This window comes from Nicotiana tomentosiformis, chromosome 9, assembly GCF_000390325.3.
Source record: "Nicotiana tomentosiformis chromosome 9, ASM39032v3, whole genome shotgun sequence".
NCBI classification, from domain to species: Eukaryota; Viridiplantae; Streptophyta; class Magnoliopsida; order Solanales; family Solanaceae; genus Nicotiana; species Nicotiana tomentosiformis.
Genome location: NC_090820.1, coordinates 106,705,323 through 106,723,109, shown reverse-complemented (window position 1 = coordinate 106,723,109; position 17,787 = coordinate 106,705,323).

The following is a 17,787-nucleotide window of genomic DNA, read 5'->3' as shown; positions in this document are numbered from 1 at the left end:
TCCAAATCTGACATCATTTGGTCCCTCAAATCCTTAATTTAAACTCTCCAAAATCTCCAGTCCTAACCCCTTATTTTCACTCCAAAATCCTACTAATTAATGATGAACATGCCATAGATTCACGAAATTTATACAATTATGGGTTAAAATCACTTACCCCAATGTTTCTCCTTGAAAACCTTCGAAGAATGGCCTCTCTCCCGAGTTTCTCAAATCCAAAAATTGAAAATGAAGACAAAACCACGAGCTCAGGCTTTTCTGCCAAGCAATATCGCACATGCGGCCCATTGTTCCACTTCTGTGGAATTTCCATCGCAGGTGTGGAACTCACTCAAGATCCCAGGCTCTGCACATGCGAGCTCGCCCTCAGTAGGTACGGAAATACCAGTAGCAGCAGCTTCAGCTGCATTTTCCAACTTCAACCAATCCGTTAACCACCCGGAATCACCCCGAGCCCCTCGGGACCTCAACCAACCATACCAACAAGTCATATATCAACATACAAACTTAGTCGAGCCTTCGAATCATTCAAAACAACATCAAAACACCAAATTACCCTCGGATTCAAGACTAAGAACTTCTAAACTTCCAAATTCCACAAACGACGCTGAAACCTACCGAACCACGTCCGAATGACCTCAAATTTTACACACCCGTCACAAATGACACCACGAACCTACTCCAAATTCCGAAAATTCATTCCGACCCTGATATCAAATTTTCCATTGCCGACCAAAATCGCCCAATTTTTAACTTTCGCCAATTCAAGCCAAAGTCTACTACGGACCTCCAATTCACATTACGGACACGCTCCTAAGTCCAAAATTACCTAAGTTAACAGAACCATAAAAATTCCAATCCGAGACCGTTTACACATAAGTCAATATCCGGTTGACTTTTCCAACTTAAGCTTCTACTTAAGAGACTAAGTGTCTCAATCCACTCCGGACCCGAACCAACTAACCCGGTATAACATAATATAGCTGAAGGACACATAAAGAAATAGAAATGGGGGAAACGGGTCTATAACTCTCGAAACGACCGGCCGGGTCGTTACATCCTCCCCCTCTTAAACAATCGTTCGTCCTTGAACATGCCAAGAGTTGTTTCTAAGCCACCAAGTCACTATTCCATCTAACCACGCACGTACCCGGGGGTGATCCCACGTTACCCTATCCCATATAGGTTTGATAACACCACATAACTGAAATTCCTTAAGTTCTACCTAGCCCATAAGCCTTAGAATCCAATTTCCAACATCTAAAATTTCTTATAAGGGCGGAATCCCGCAACCTACACACTGTATAAATCTGAACAAGCTGTACCAAAAGCCGTAACCATAATTCAAATTCTCAAAACTTCAAATACCACATAGCTTAAATGCTCGAAGTAATGATTTCTAATCACCGTAGCTGCTCGAAATAACCCCATGCCAGTAATAAACCTCATATCAAACAAGACTCCATTCCAAAATCCTCGTACACCACCGATGATGAAAGAAACATGCAGACTCGTAACCATTCACCAGATCTACCAGTCGTGGAGCTCTCTATCCTTCGACAATAAGTTATTTGAGAAGTTTGGGAGCATATTGTCAACCTCATATGCACACACTCTCGAATTCTCAACCACTCGGTACTGTATATGGCCCAAACGGCTTAGGGAAGATCCATCCCAGAACATATACATCACTGACTATAAGTCACTCAGTACCGAGGAAGGCCAATCCAACCCTGTGGAGAAGATCCATCTCCAGGTATCAAGTACTTCGGACAAGATCCATGTCCAGGGAAGATCCATCACTCAATAATATCAACCGCGCTCACTGGGGTGTGTTACAAACTCCAAAGGGGCTCCTACAGCCCAAGCGCTATCATAGTCATTAATATAACTACTGCGCCGTGCAGCCAGATCCCATAACTGTCACTCATAACCAAGCACTTGGCCTCACTCAGTCATCAACCTCTCTAGTCTTACCACGGGCTCACAATGTCATAGAAACAATCCGGAACAATGATATGATGAATCAATAATTAACTGAGACCGAGGTATGATATAAAAATGCATGATCATGACTGAGTATGAAATTGTAAATGGAAACTAGTGAGATGACAACAAGAAACGACCGCTACTGGTCTAAATAATACCGGCACAAAGCCTAAATATGATATCTAGCAATACAATACCGGAATGCCCTTGCCTCTCAATTCGGCCTCTGAACGTCCCGAATCAAGCCACAAGTAATACAATACGATCATTATGGGCTAAAGGAATCAATTCCACATAAATAATACCAAATTAGACTCAACTCGAAATTGGCTCAAACCCGCCTCCCCGGGCCCACATCTCGAAATTTGACAAAATTTACAAAACTAGATAGCCCATTCACTCACGAGTCCATACATATATAATTTATCTAAATCTGACATCATTTGGTCCCTCAAATCCTTAATTTAAACTCTCCAAAATCTCCAGTCCTAACCCCTTATTTTTCACTCCAAAATCTTACTAATTAATGATGAACATGCCATAGATTCACGAAATTTATACCATTATGGGTTAAAATCACTTACCCCAATGTTGCTCCTTGAAAACCTTCGAAGAATCGCCTCTCTCCCGAGTTTCTCAAATCCGAAAATTGAAAATGAAGACAAAACCACGAGCTCGGGCTTTTCTGCCAAGCAATATCGCACATGCGGCCCATTTTTCTGCTTCTGCGGAATTTCCATCGCAGGTGTGGAACTCACTCAAGATCCCAGGCTCTGCATCTACGTCCAACCTTTCACACCTGCGCATAATTCTCCGCATCCGGGAAGCCAGTCACGTCCTTCCGTTCCGCATCTCTGCCCCAAGTCTCGCACCTGCGGGTTCGCAGATGCAACAACTTTCTCGCACCTGCGCTTCCAGTCCACCTTAGCCTTGCTCGCACCTGTGACTTCTCCAAGCGCTTCTGCGCCCTCGCACATGCGAGCTCGCCCTCAGTAAGTGCGGAAATACCAGTAGTAGCAGCTTCAGCTGCATTTTCCAACTTCAACCAATCCGTTAACCACCCGGAATCACCCCGAGCCCCTCAGGACCTCAACCAACCATACCAACAAGTCATATATCAACATATAAACTTAGTCGAGCCTTCGAATCATTCAAAACAACATCAAAACACCAAATTACCCTCGGATTCAAGCCTAAGAACTTCTAAACTTCCAAATTCCACAAACGACGCTGAAACCTACCGAACCACGTCCGAATGACCTCAAATTTTACACACCCGTCACAAATGACACCACGAACCTACTCCAACTTCCGAAAATTCATTCCGACCCTGATATCAAATTTTTCACTACCGACTGAAATCGCCCAATTTTCAACTTTCGCCAATTCAAGCCAAATTCTACTACGGATCTCCAATTAACATTACAGACACGCTCCTAAGTCCAAAATCACCTAACTAAGTTAACAGAACCATAAAAATTCCAATCCGAGACCGTTTACACATAAGTCAACATCCGGTTGACTTTTCCAACTTAAGCTTCTACTTAAGAGAGTAAGTGTCTCAATCCACTCCGGACCCGAACCAACTAACCCGGTATAACATAATATAGCTGAAGGACACATAAAGAAGTAGAAATGGGGGAAACAGGTCTATAACTCTCGAAACGACTGGCCGGGTCATTACATCCTCCCCCTCTTAAACAATCGTTCGTCCTCGAACGTGCCAAGAGTTGTTTCTAAGCCACCAAGTCACTATTCCATCTAACCACGCACGTACCCGGGGGTGATCCCACGTTACCCTATCCCATATAGGTTGGATAACACCACATAACTAAAATTCCTTAGTTCTACCTAGCCCATAAGCCTTAGAATCCAATTTCCAACATTCGAAATTTCTTATAAGGGCGGAATTCCTCAACCTACACACTGTATAAATCTGAACAAGATGTACCAACAGCCGTAACCATAATTCAAATTCTCAAAACTTCAAATACCACATAACTTAAATGCTCGAAGTAATGATTTCTAATCACCGTAGCTGCTCGAAATAACCCCATGCCGGTAATAAGCCTCATATCAAACAAGACTCCATTCCAAAATCCCCGTACACCACCGATGATGAAAGAAATGTGCAGACTCGTAACCATTCACCAGATCTACCAGTCGTGGAGCTCTCTATCCTTCGACAATAACCATAGCAATTCCTAAGTCGACTGTCGATATTATCCTTCCAAATATGCCACAATCAAATCTGATAGCACCCATCCTGGATCCGACAACTTTATCTTATCAATTACCAACTACTCTACTGACATGCCACACCAATACTATATAAATCCACAACCCATGTAATCCGTGAACCAATAAGCAAACTTCCAAATGTACTCAATCACGAAAAAGTCTCAAACAAGAGAATCGTCCCGTAAGCCCGACGGGTACCACCCCAACGCAATGCTAAGAACCCATAACACACGAATATAACATAAGGATCATATCTTAACATAACTCTGCCGCAATACGCGACCCCATCCAAACACTGATCCATATGGAATACCTCAGCCACCATGCTCAAAATCAATAACCACGCGTAATCCGACATTAAGTACTTGAAGAGTATTACCATAACCATGGAGAAGCAAATGACACCATGCCATACAAACCCGAAAGAACATAACCAATCAACAAGTATGCCTCAGCCCAAAACTAATACCGTACAAAATCGTGCGATCAAATAATAGATAGCAAACTCCCCCACTTGGCTCAAAGCCATATAACAAAATATCTGATAACTCACCATACCCAAGATAACATCTAAATTGACCATACTAAGCAATAAGAGATCTACTCTAGTCTCCAAACTCCCAATAGTCACCATACATGACCGATATACACGGTCCCCAATGAAAGTATCGTCCACCGGCATAGACACATGAACAGGTGAAGCTAGAGACTCACAGAGCATTTTCAGATAATGAGCGAAATACGAGGACACATATGAATAAGTGGGACCAGGGTCACATAATACAAGGCATCTCTATGGCAAACTAAGACAATACCTGCAATCACAACATCCAAAGCAATGTCATCTAGTATGGCAGGGAGTGCGTAGAAACGGACCTGACCGCCACCAGATCGGCCTCCCCCTCTAGGGCAACCCCTAGCTGACTGAGCTCCACCCCGATCTGGATGGGCGGGTGGTGAAGTAACTGGTGCCGAAGTCGAAGGCTGACTCCTGTGCTGAGATGAACCTCCCGAAAGGCGGGGACAATGCCTCTTGATATGACCCAAACCCCCACACTCAAAGCAACATCTCTCTGCAAATGGCGGTAGGGACTGAAGGAAACCCCAAGCACCGGAATAACTGCTAGAAGGTCCTGACACAGACGAACCCTGAGTTGATAGTGCATGAGATGAACTCTGCGCTGGTAGCGCACCGAATGATGTATGGCCCTGCTGATAACCATGGGGGCCATGACCGGAAGATGCACCTCAGTGCATTGGGTGAACCGTCTAAGCATACCCGAAAGGACGACCTCTACCACGCTGTAACTGACCCCCAAAAGGAGCACCACTAAATCCTCCCTGTCCACGAGGCCTCTTGGACTCCCTCTCAACCCTCTCCTGACTGCGAACCATCTCAATCTGGCGAGCGATCTCGACAACCTCGTCAAAGGTAGCACCAGACATAAGCAATCGTAGCTGATAAGTAAGACCATCTATAAACTTTATGATCCTCTCCCTGTCTGTGGGAACTAACCAGATAGCATGACGGGCCAACTTCGAGAATCGCATCTCATACTATGTCACAGACATATCACCTTGACGAAGCTGCTCGAACTGCCTGCGCAGCTCCTCTCTGCGGGACTGAGGCACGAACTTCTCCAAAAAGATCACGGAGAACTGCTGCCAAGTAAGGGGTGTTGCCCCCACAGGCCTACGCCTCTCATAAATCACCCACCATCTGAGTGCAACCCTAGAAAACTGAAAAATAGTGAACGAGACCCCACAAGTCTCCAGAATGCCAGCTGTACGGAGTATCCTATGACACATGTCCAAGAAGTCATGGGCATCCTCAATCTCTGTGCCACTGAAAAGTTGAGGCTAGAGTCTCCCAAACCTCTCAAATCTACGCTGATCATCCTCAGACATAGCAGGAACCACATAATCGTGAGCACCTGCAACCGGCTGGGCTGGTGGTGCCTCCGGTGTTTGAAATCCTTGAACAACCTGCTCGGGTGTGTGAGCGGCGGGAGTCTGAGCACCTCCCCCGGCCTGAGAAGTGGCTGCTGCGGCCGGAACAGAGACCGCCTGAGCAAGGCTGGTACATGCGGTCAGAATCTAAGCTAAAGCCTCCTAAAGGCCTGGAATCATGATAGACACATGTGGTGCCTGAGCTGGTGCATCAACAACTGGGATCTGGTCCTGATCTGGGGCAACTGGTGAATCTGCAGGTATTGCCCCAACTGCTGTGCGGGCTGCACCTCTGCCCCTACCGTGCCCTCGGCCTCTCGCGGCCCTGGCGGGTAGTACTGGTGGTTGTCCATCTTGCCCGGTGGTACGAGTCCTCACCATCTATGAGAGAACGAAACAACATATGTTTAGTTACCAGAATCCACAGATTCGCATGACTAGAATTCAAGAATGTGATATTTTCCTAAAGGTTCTACAACCTCTCGAAGATAAGTACAGACGTCTTCGTACCGATCTGCAAGAGTCTACTAAACCCGCTCATGACTCGTGAGAGCTATGTAACCTAGGCTTTGATACCAACTTGTCACGGCCCAATATCAACCGTCGTGATGGCGCTTATCATGGAACTAGGCCAGCCTCAACTCAACAACCCAACACCAACAACAATAAGTTTGAAAACGTTAACGGAAGCATTTAACATTAAGAAAAACTGTTTAAAACATGTAAAAATTCCAAAGTGATACAATCCAGCCCCAAACCAGTGTGTCACTGAGTACATGAGCGTCTAGATCAGAAATACAGTCTACTATAGTGTCTAGAGATATAAACTAAAAGTACGACAAAGATAAAAGAAAGGAGAGTCAAGGCTCACGGACGCCGTGCAGCTAACTTGATAGTCTCCAAAACTCTAGGATCCTCAATCAGCAACTGCCGCTAAGACCGGTATCGCCTGGATCTGCACACGAGGTGCAGGGGATAACGTGAGTACACCAACTCAGTAAGTAACAAGTTTAAACTTTGGAATAAAAAGTAGTGACAAACTCAACCGATACAAAAAAATACAAATAACTGAACAGAAACGTAGGCATGCTTTCAAATTAAATAGGCAATTCAAACAGTAAAGTGAAATAGAACTTAACAGTGTAAAGAATATAACTTTGCTATCTCTACATGCCAATGCACATACTGTATGTGATGCACCATGTTGTCAGCCTCATATGCACACACTCTCGAATGCTCAACCACTCGGTACTGTATATGGCCCAAACGGCCCAGGGAAGATCCATCCCAGAACATATACATCACTGACTATAAGTCACTCAATACCGAGGAAGGCCAATCTAACCCTGTGGAGAAGATCCATCTCCAGGTATCAAGTACTTCGGACAAGATCCATGTCCAGGGAAGATCCATCACTCAATGATATCAACCGCGCTCACTGAGGGTGTGTTACAGACTCCGAAAGGGCTCCTACAGCCGAAGCGCTATCATAATCATCAATATAACCACTGCGGCGTGCAGCCAGATCCCATAACTGTCACTCATAACCAAGCATTCGGCCTCACAAGCCCTAACCCCCTATTTTCACTCCAAAATCTTACTAATTAATGATGAACAAGCCATAGATTCACGAAATTTATACCATTATGGGTTAGAATCACTTACCCCAACGTTGCTCCTTGAAAACATTCGAAGAATCGCCTCTCCCGAGTTTCTCAAATCCAAAAATTGAAAATGAAGACAAAACCACGAGCTGGGGCTTTTCTGCCCAGCAGTATCGCACCTGCGGCCCTTTTTTCGCTTCTACGACGCCGCACCTGCGGAATTTCCATCGCAGGTGCGAAACTCGCTCAAGATCCCTATTTCCGCATCTGCGTCCAAGCTTTCGCACCTGCGCATAATTCTCCGCATCCGCGAAGCCAGTCACGTCCTTCCCTTCCGCATCGACGCCCCAGGTCTCGCACCTGTGGGCTCGTAGATGCGACAACTTTCTCGCACCTGCTCTTCCAGCCCACCTTAGCCTTACCCGCAGCTGCGACTTTTCCAAGTGCTTCTGCGCCCTCACACCTGCGAGCTCGCCCTTCGCAGGTGCGAAAATATCAGTAGCAGCAGCTTCAGCTACATTTTTCAACTTCAACCAATCTGTTAATTACCTGGAATCACCCCGAGTCCCTCGGGACCTCAACGAACCATACCAACAAGTCATATATCAACATACAAACTTAGTCGAGCTTTCGAATCACTCAAAACAACATCAAAACACTAAATTACCCTCAGATTCAAGCCTAAGAACTTCTAAACTTTCGAATTTCATAAACGATGCCGAAACCTACCGAACTACGTCTGAATGACCTCAAATTTTACACACCCATCAAAAATGACACCACGAACCTACTCCAACTTCCGAAAATCCATTCTGACCCCGATATCAAATTTTTCACTGCTGACCATAATCGCCCAATTTTCAACTTTCGCCAATTCAAGCCAAATTCCACTACGGACCTCCAATTCACATTACGGACGCACTCCTAAGTCCAAAATCACCTAATGGAGCTAACAAAATCATAAAAATTCCAATCTGAGACCGTTTACACATAAGTCAACATCCGGTTGACTTTTTCAACTTAAGCTTCTACTTAAGAGGCTAAGTGTCTCAATCCATTACGAAACTACTCCGGACCCGAACCAACTAACCCGGTATAACACAATATAGCTGAAGGACACATAAAGAAGCAGAAATGGGGGAAATAAGGCTATAACTCTCGAAACGACCGGCCGAGTCGTTACATGTTTGCATATCAAATGATCGAACGCTACATCTATAGCCTGCCACTTTGCGAATCCACATTTAGGACAAGGACATTTTATTCTATCTCCTACAACAGCATTAGCAAATGCAAAATTTAAAAACTGATTTAAACCAAACAAATACTCAGTGGTGTTCCTTGGCTTTCTAATCCAAGTTTTATCCATAGGAAAGTATTATCTTTCAAGTGTAGTTGATGAACCTTTCAGAATATAAAGAGAAAATATCAGTTCTCTATTATTAGAATACATATTATTAATTATGAAGCAATAAATACATACAACGAAAGCCATCTATAATCATAAACACTACCAAACTTGAAAATTCCAAAACAAAGAATGCATTTGCATAGTCATAGTCATATCTCCCAACAATAATAAGTAGATTCAAAGACAAGTAAAGCATCATGATAGAAAATAAAGTCAAGAGACATGTAAGTTATTTGAGAACTAAAGACGTACACATTACTATACAACTTGAAAGAACAAAAAATACTTAAAAATAAATTGAAACGTACAAAATCTTCAACTATATGTGGAAGAAGTGAATAATTGTACTGGAATGTACAAAAATAAATTTCTTACCTCAATATCGACAAAATCCCAAAACCTTCAATTATATTTTCCGATAAATCAGTCTTCCTGTCCTATTTGATCAAAACAACAAAAATTATACTTGAAACAGAAAAATATTTGACAAATTGAAAACTAAAACAAATCAGAATTGAATGCACAAAATTTGGACAACAATGAGGAGAAAAATATGGAGGAAGATGGGACTACAGTTGCTGGTAAATATACAGCTGCAAAACAAAGTGTTGCTGGTCGCGAGAAGGTGCGTCATGGTGATCAAATTGATGGTAGTGCAAAAATTTTGTGTAGCCTTAACTCTTATGAGGTTTTGATGGATAATGATCTAGTTGAGGGTATGGATATGTTGATTATGGAGATTGAGGGAGGATCACTCTAGCCTACCATTGTTAACCTCATGACAGTAGGAGCTAAAATACTGGAGAATTTGAATCCTCTCAATGCACTCACTAGTAAGGTGGAGGCTACTGCTGGAGTTGCTAAGCACCCTCCTGCATTAGTTGATCTAGTTGAAAAACCAACATCTGTTATAGCTGCTGTTGTGCAAGTTGTAGGTGGGAAAATAAGAGCTGGACATGTGCTATCTCCAGGAAAATCTGGTGCAATTACAACTGAAGCAACTGACGTGTTAAAAAATACTGGACATGGAAGTGTTCAAATTGCTGAAAATTCCAGTTGCAATTATGCTGGGAATTTTGATGCATCAGTGGCCAGATTGAATACCTATAAATTAGGCAATAATGAGGAGAAGAATATGGAGGAAGGATGGACCACAGTAGCGTGCAAAAAGACTGCTGCAACACTAAATTCTGGTGGTCGCGACAAGGTGCAGTAGGGTGATCAATCTGCTGGTGCAAAGGTATTAAGTACTCTAAACTCTTATGAGGTTTTGATGAATAATGATCCAGTTGGGGTTATGAATGCCAAGGATATGCAGATTATGGAGGTTGAGTCAATCAAACCTACCACTGATAACCTCAAGCCAATTGGAACAAAAATACTGAAAAATTTGAGTCCTTTCAATACACTAAATAGAAACCTCATCCCTAATGCACCCAAAGATGATTTATCATACGTGCATGCATAAAAGTGCATATAAATTTTCGAAATTATTCACAACTATTAAAAGAATACTTCAATTAACAATGAAGAAAGGAAAAATCTGGTACAAATGTAGAAAAAATCTAGTATAAAATCTGAGTGCGCCAGATGCTAGAATACTTCAATTAACAAAGCATCTAACACCATGTCACCATCCACTTCTTTTTGCATACACTATGATAAGCTGTAAATTGATATGAAAATCCATAGTTTTCTTTTTTCATGATAATCCATATGAAAAATTGATATTACCCAAAATGGATCTTAATATTTTTCTTACGAAGAAGAAATGTCATCCATTACCTCTCAATATGAGCCGCCCACAGATCAGTATGAAGCAACTTCTTTGCAACCTTCACCCGTTTCCTCTTGTACTCCAAAAAAATCCCGTGTGCCTTTTAGTTGTTTGGGCAAATTGTATTCTTAAAACCCCAATTTCAAATATTAACATTAAAATCTCATTAAAGAAAAAAGAAATTACTTCATGAATCCCAAGACCAGAACGAAAAAAGAAAACAGTAAAAGGAAGAATAGGGGAAAATCAGAGAAAGAAGAGAGCATGGAAGAACAAGAAGGCAAGCAGGAGAAATTAAGAGCTTTAGAGTGAAAAGATTGGGAAAGGCGGAAGTTTTTAGAGTGAAAAGATTGGGAAAAAAAAGGAGGGAGCGTGAAATAAATTACCCGCTATTATTTTAGGGCTGCGGAAGTTTTAGAAACCCGCAAATTGTATAATTTTATGGGGCTAATATATTACCGTAAAATTATGTAAATTGCGGAGGTTACTTATACCCTTCGTAAATAAACCTCCGCAATTTACCCATTTTTTTTGTAGTCAAAAGAAAAGGAAAACATTTTTCGAAACTTTTCAATTGATGTTTTCAACCCTCTCACTCACATGTGCGGAATCTACAGTATCGGGTATGGGTTCTCGAGAACTCATTAAATTTTACCCGAATCTTGTATTTGCAAAGAGAAATCTATTAAATATATAAGTATTTTTAGTTTGGAACCCATAAGCAAAATCAGATGTTGGTCCAATGGCAAACGAGGGAACGCTAAGTTTCTGAATACTTGCGAGGGTTTGAATTGAGGGCCCTTCAATCAACCACAAGAATAATATAGTTGAACAAATAGAGAAAATACTACGGCAAATCTATATTAACGTAACAAGAAAATCATCCTTCAATAGGTTTCATCAAAACCTTAGATTAGGAAGTTAGCTACTCATACTCATAGTAACAATATCCCAAATATTTTGCATAATTAAAATACAGAGTAAAGATGAAAAGATGTAGAAATAGATGATTCTAACTCCCAAGAGGTGATTCCACCAGCTCTCCTTGCCTCTAGCTGCCCAAAAACGTGGCTGCTGATAGAACCCTCTTCCAAGTGGTGTTTTAGGTCTATTTATATGTGTAGAAGAAACCCTAAACGTGTGGGCCGGGTCCTAGTCAAATCCGGAACGAATTAAGTCTTCAAAATTCGGATTGGACCTGGCGTTAGGCCTGGCGTCGCCAGCCTAATGCCTGAAATTTGGCTGGCCTTGCCAGGCTAAAGCCTGGTCCAGCCTGGCCTTAGGCTGGCCTCGCCAGGCTAAAGCCCGTTCTCTCCTTTTCACTGTTCTCGAGCACACTTTCAATGTTTAAGTATCCCTTTTGCTCTACTTTCATCTCCAATTCACCTACACATAAAATAGACTCCATTATGCACAAATAAAGTGTAATTTATCATTAAAGCATATAAAATGCAAGGTACATAATGTACGAAACTATGGAATTATAGCCACACATCAAGGCGCTGTTGTTGTGGTTATAGTTGTATTGGATCGGCAGTTTTTCAACAAATAGATACAAAAAATCCAAAACTACTGTTTTGAGTTATAGCTTAACAATATCTGACAGCTACCCAAATGAAATATATCAAACAAATTTGTTAGTAGAAACTTTAGCCTTAGTATTTTGCAAGTGCAAAAGGGGTCATATGAACTCAGTGTAGAAGAACTAGAATTAATAGACTAAGATCCTTGAAAAGCACTAGCCCAAAAAAAGAACTCAGATTTAGAGCAAATTAATCATGTGTCGTTAAAACAAAAATGAAAGCTACAGTATGATGTTGGTTAAAATTAAAAGAAAGTATCTTATAATCCCCTTTGAGGCAAATCAGTTAAGAGAACAGGTTGGCGGCGAGCGACTTCAAAATTTCACGTTGAAGCTAACTTAAACATAATGTGATATCTTGACTTTTTAGTCCCACAATCTTTGTCTCTATCAAAAATAGTTCGAATATTCTTTTTTTCTTTTCTTTTATCTTAACAAACAGCTTTTGTATCTAATGTGTTTGGTACTAAGTACGTATTATAGTTTGGTGGTATTTTCATGTTGAAGCTGTTCAACATGTTTGCTGCACAATGAAAGGGTAAACTAAACTATTAACATGATCTATACATCGCAATATGTAATTGCGATTTATAAATCACATTCACTGAGTGTGACTTATGTATGTCTATTTTGTTAAACATTGTGGCTATTCAAATAAAGCTTTCAAAAAATGAAGTAATAATAACTGGTCAATTATTAGCTTTCTACTTTTTGACAAACAAACATATATCGGGTTTTTATCTTGCTAAATACTAGAACATATTCAAGACTATAGCGTTTTTAAACATCTCTGACCCATGTGTTTCTCAATAGCAAGATGAAGATAACTCTTCAGTATTCACATCAAATAAAAATCAGGCCATGTCATCATTTATTTTCAGACAAGGCCGGCTCTAAAAAGTAGTAAGGCCACTACTTTAGGCCCCCAAATTTTGAGGCCTCATTTTTAGCAAAAATAAGTTATAGGCTTATAGTTTTGTATTCCCTAAATATTGAAAAGATGAATTTAAGAAAGGCATAAATATAAAGAGTTCTACGTGTATAGAACCTTTAGACCTTAATTTTATCATTAATAGGGTAGGATGGGGAGTGCAGATATCATCGCAAGTAAATTAAGTTCCTTTCTCATTTTCATGCCTTTGTTTCTTATGTCAGTTGAACAACATTAATTAATTTGAAGGTTCTTATTACTCATTACATTGCTCAACAAAAAAAAAAAAAAAAAATTTTCACCACTGAAACATAGAAATTGGATTTTATAATAATGGTATAATTTATAGAAAGAAAAAAATTGATGAGAATATTGATAATCTCAAAGTCTCTTGAGGAATTTTTTTAAGAGTTGATTGCTTCTTATATATAGTAGACCAAGCTAAGTTCACTTCAGAATAGATTTAACCCATTCAAAGCATATGTTCTTCAATATTTCTTAAAACATAATAGTCACTCTAATATTAACGATTTAGATTTATTTTTTAGATTAAAAGTGTTAAATGGTTTAGACTTACTTACCTAAGAGCAATAATGTCTCAAGAAATATTAAACAAATTTGCTATATTATCAACTGAAAAAGAAAAATTAGAAAAAATCGATAGTAACAAAAAATAAGTTTGCATCTCACAAAGCTAAAAAAAAAATAGACTTCAAATAAATTAACATTTTTTAAAGTTTAAGGCCTCCATTAAATTTTGGCTTTAGACCCACTTGACTTTTTTTTCCATGTGAGACCTTATTCCATATTTTTAATTAATAGGACTTAAAGAAGGAAAAGGAAAAAATTAACAAGACAAATGTTTAAAAAGAAAAAATATATAAATATTAAGGAACGTTTTTGATACTAAGAAGACAGATTGTTTCCTTTTTCTCCAGTTTGTTTTATATAAGGAGAAGCAAAAGTTTTTCTACTTATATATTTTCCTAATTATATGGTAGAATAAGGTTTCCCAAACACTAAAAAGGCATCGACACAACTTGTGCCGCCTTTTACACCGTGAAGAAGATGGACAATGCCACAAAAACATGGTCAATTCCTCATGAAATAATCTTTGAAATATTTTCGAATCTTCCATTAAAGTCTTTAATGTGTTTCAAAATCTTGTAATTTTCCAATTATCATCACCAAGTTTAAACTGCAAGGTGTTTGGCGGAGTTTTTCTTATATTTAATAATTTGGCATCTGAAATATCCACTGTCTCGGCTAATCTAGATTTGCATTCCTACCTGAAATCTTTTCATTTTTGGTGCTCGATTTCGAAGCCTCTAATTAAGGGTGAAAGGATCCCATCCATCTCACTACACACCTTGCTGGTTTTTGACGGAATTATGCTCCTTCGTTTTTTTAATGGTATCCAGTTGTTTAATTTTCTAACTCATTCTGCTCTTTTAGTAGTTGTTAGTATTCTCGATCGACATGGATTTTCTTGAATATTCCAGCAATCTTATACTACCATTCTTTAGCTATCAACAAGTCATTGATTGTCAGCATCTCTTTCTATCAATTAGTTTTCTGATTAACCAGAACAGCTTCTAACATTAAAACTAATCACATTAAAACTAAAGCTACTGTATATAGCAAAAGATACTGCTAAATACCATTTAGTAGAAATTAATAACTACTAATGCAATCATTTCCATGCTATTTCATCTTCAACTTCAAAATAGAGGCAATGTACCAAGCTGGCGTCTTAATTTATAATCCCAAATAGCTGCTACATAGAGTTGAAAGCTTATGGTACTGCACGAATTGATAGTACTTGACAAACTCTGCTAAAGAAGAATTCGCAAAATCAACATTTGGCTCAAGGCTACAATCAGCTATGAAAATAAGATATGACTTGAACTAAAATTAAAAAAATGGTAATTTATCTCAAAAAGAATAGCATTGGTGGCAATTAAAGTCTCTATAAAGTTAAGGCTATTGTGACCAAGTTACTTTATATAGGATATATTGTTTTTGTGGCTACCCAAGTTGCCACTAAAATTAAATAATGTCGCCACCAAAAGTTGGCATGGCTGGCCCCCCTTCTAAATGGCGCCCTACTATAGTCCCCACAAAAATATTTTATCCTTTTAAAAGCAACTCTCTAGGCCACAACTGTCTTAACTTTATGCCGACTTAAGCCGACTTTAGTGGCATAAGTGATGATATTTTGTAGCAACTATAGTCACAATAAAGGTCGAATAGGTTACCATTAATGTAATTATTTATTGGCGATCTACCCAAAATATATTTTTCCCCTGCATAACTATTTATATTTTGTATTAACTTTAGTCGCCATCAGGGGCGGATCTACACTGATAGGTATGGGTTCCCGGAAATTCAGTAACTTTTGCCTAGACCCTCTATTTATATTAAGAAATCTATTAAATTATAATAATATTTATATGAGAACCCAGTTACAAAACGTTTTGCTGGTTCAATGGTAAGGTGTGGAGCCCAAATTGATTTTCCCGTAACCCACAATGCAAGATCGAATTCCATTAGCATACTTTACTTTTTCCCATATTTTTTGGCACAAAGTTTTATGCACTTTCCCTTGTTTAGCCTTTAACTTTACTCTATTTGTTTAATTAAAATAATAATAACAAATACTTGACTCAAACTAAAAAGGACACAAATGACTTGGGATATTGGTTGATGGGTCTAAGGATGTCTCTCATAAAGAACAAATGATACTTGTTTTGCGTTATGTCAACAAAAAGGGTAAAGTTATTGAGCTATTCCTTAGCATTGTTCATGTTAAAGATACATCTGCAAAGTCATTGAAAGAAGTAGTTTCTTCTTTGCTTTTGGAACATTCATTGAGTAAATCTCAAATACGGGGACAAGGCTATGATGGAGCTAGTAACATGCAGGGAGAAATTGATGGCCTTAAAACTTTGATTATGAATGATACTCCTTCGGCATATTGCATACATTATTTTGCTCATCAACTGCAATTGACTCTTGTGGCTGTTGCAAAGAAACATTATGAGGTAGAACAATTTTTTGATATTCTTTCAAATATTTTAAATGTTGTTGGAGGTTCTTTTAAGCGCAAGGTTTTTGTTGATGGAGTAACGATAGTTGATATTTTTGGGCGTGGTGAAATTCTCATTTGTGATGTGGTGTCATCGTCCTTGTTCAAATGTATTAGGGTTCTTCAGTGTTATGGTCTTTTTTGATTTTGTCTTCGGGGCAGGGTGTTGTAAAATAGTGCATGAGGGGAGGTTGTCAGATATAGCAGTGTGCAGCGGTTCAGAATTGAATTGATATTTCTAATGTTGATGACTCGAGAAAGATGATCTTCTAGGAAGTTTAGAATTGGTAGCAATTCATTAGTTCTGGTGCTACAGGTATGGATTTGATTTGATGCAATATTTGGGCTGAGAAGTATGAGGAAGGACAAGGCTGGAGGTGTCTCACGGTAGATGAATTACTAGCAGGTCAAGTATAAAAAGCGGAGGTCGAGAAGTTGCTTTAAGGAGATGGGTTGACCAAAGTGGGAGTGGCAGAGTAGCGTATAGATTCTGTGGTAGGATAGCCACGTGCTTTGAAGAAGTTTAGAGTGATTTTGAGAATCATGATGGAAGTTGATTTGGTCCACATATTATATTTGGAATGGTGGTTACTGTACGGAGAGAGATTGAATATGACAGAAAAGAGTTGTTTGAAATGAAGAGAGATACGAAGGTTTGATTATCGTTTCTGATGCAACATGACTTTGAGTTTGGGAGGTATTGTTGGACTTTCAGTTGATGTCAATGGGAAGGAATAGACTTGTACAGATGGTGGACGAGCATGGGCTCAGGAGGGTTTACTTAATTCGTGGTAGTTGTACCCAATGCAGCGTCGTCGGAAGATGTCGGTATGGAATTTCCACAGGTGGGCTATCTCATGTGGACATGTAAGTGGTTGTGTAATTTTGATGAAGTTTCAACGAAGAGTTCTACTTACTACAAAGCGGAAAGTCGAGTATACGATTATGGCTGATATTCAGAATGTTCATGAAAAATTTAGTAAGAAACTACGGGAAGTTTGGCGAATTGATGGTGCGAGATTATGGTAATTGAGAAGGAGAAATCTTTGCGGGTTCTAGGTTTATACAACTGTAGCTTAAAGCTAAGTAGGGGAGCCCCACAGTCTAAGATTGGATGACGTGGTTGTCTGCTTGTGCGGTTTCTAGTTATAGTTGTATTGGTGGGTTATTATGACTAAGGAAAGAAAAACATCAGGGGTAATTCGAGCAAAGAA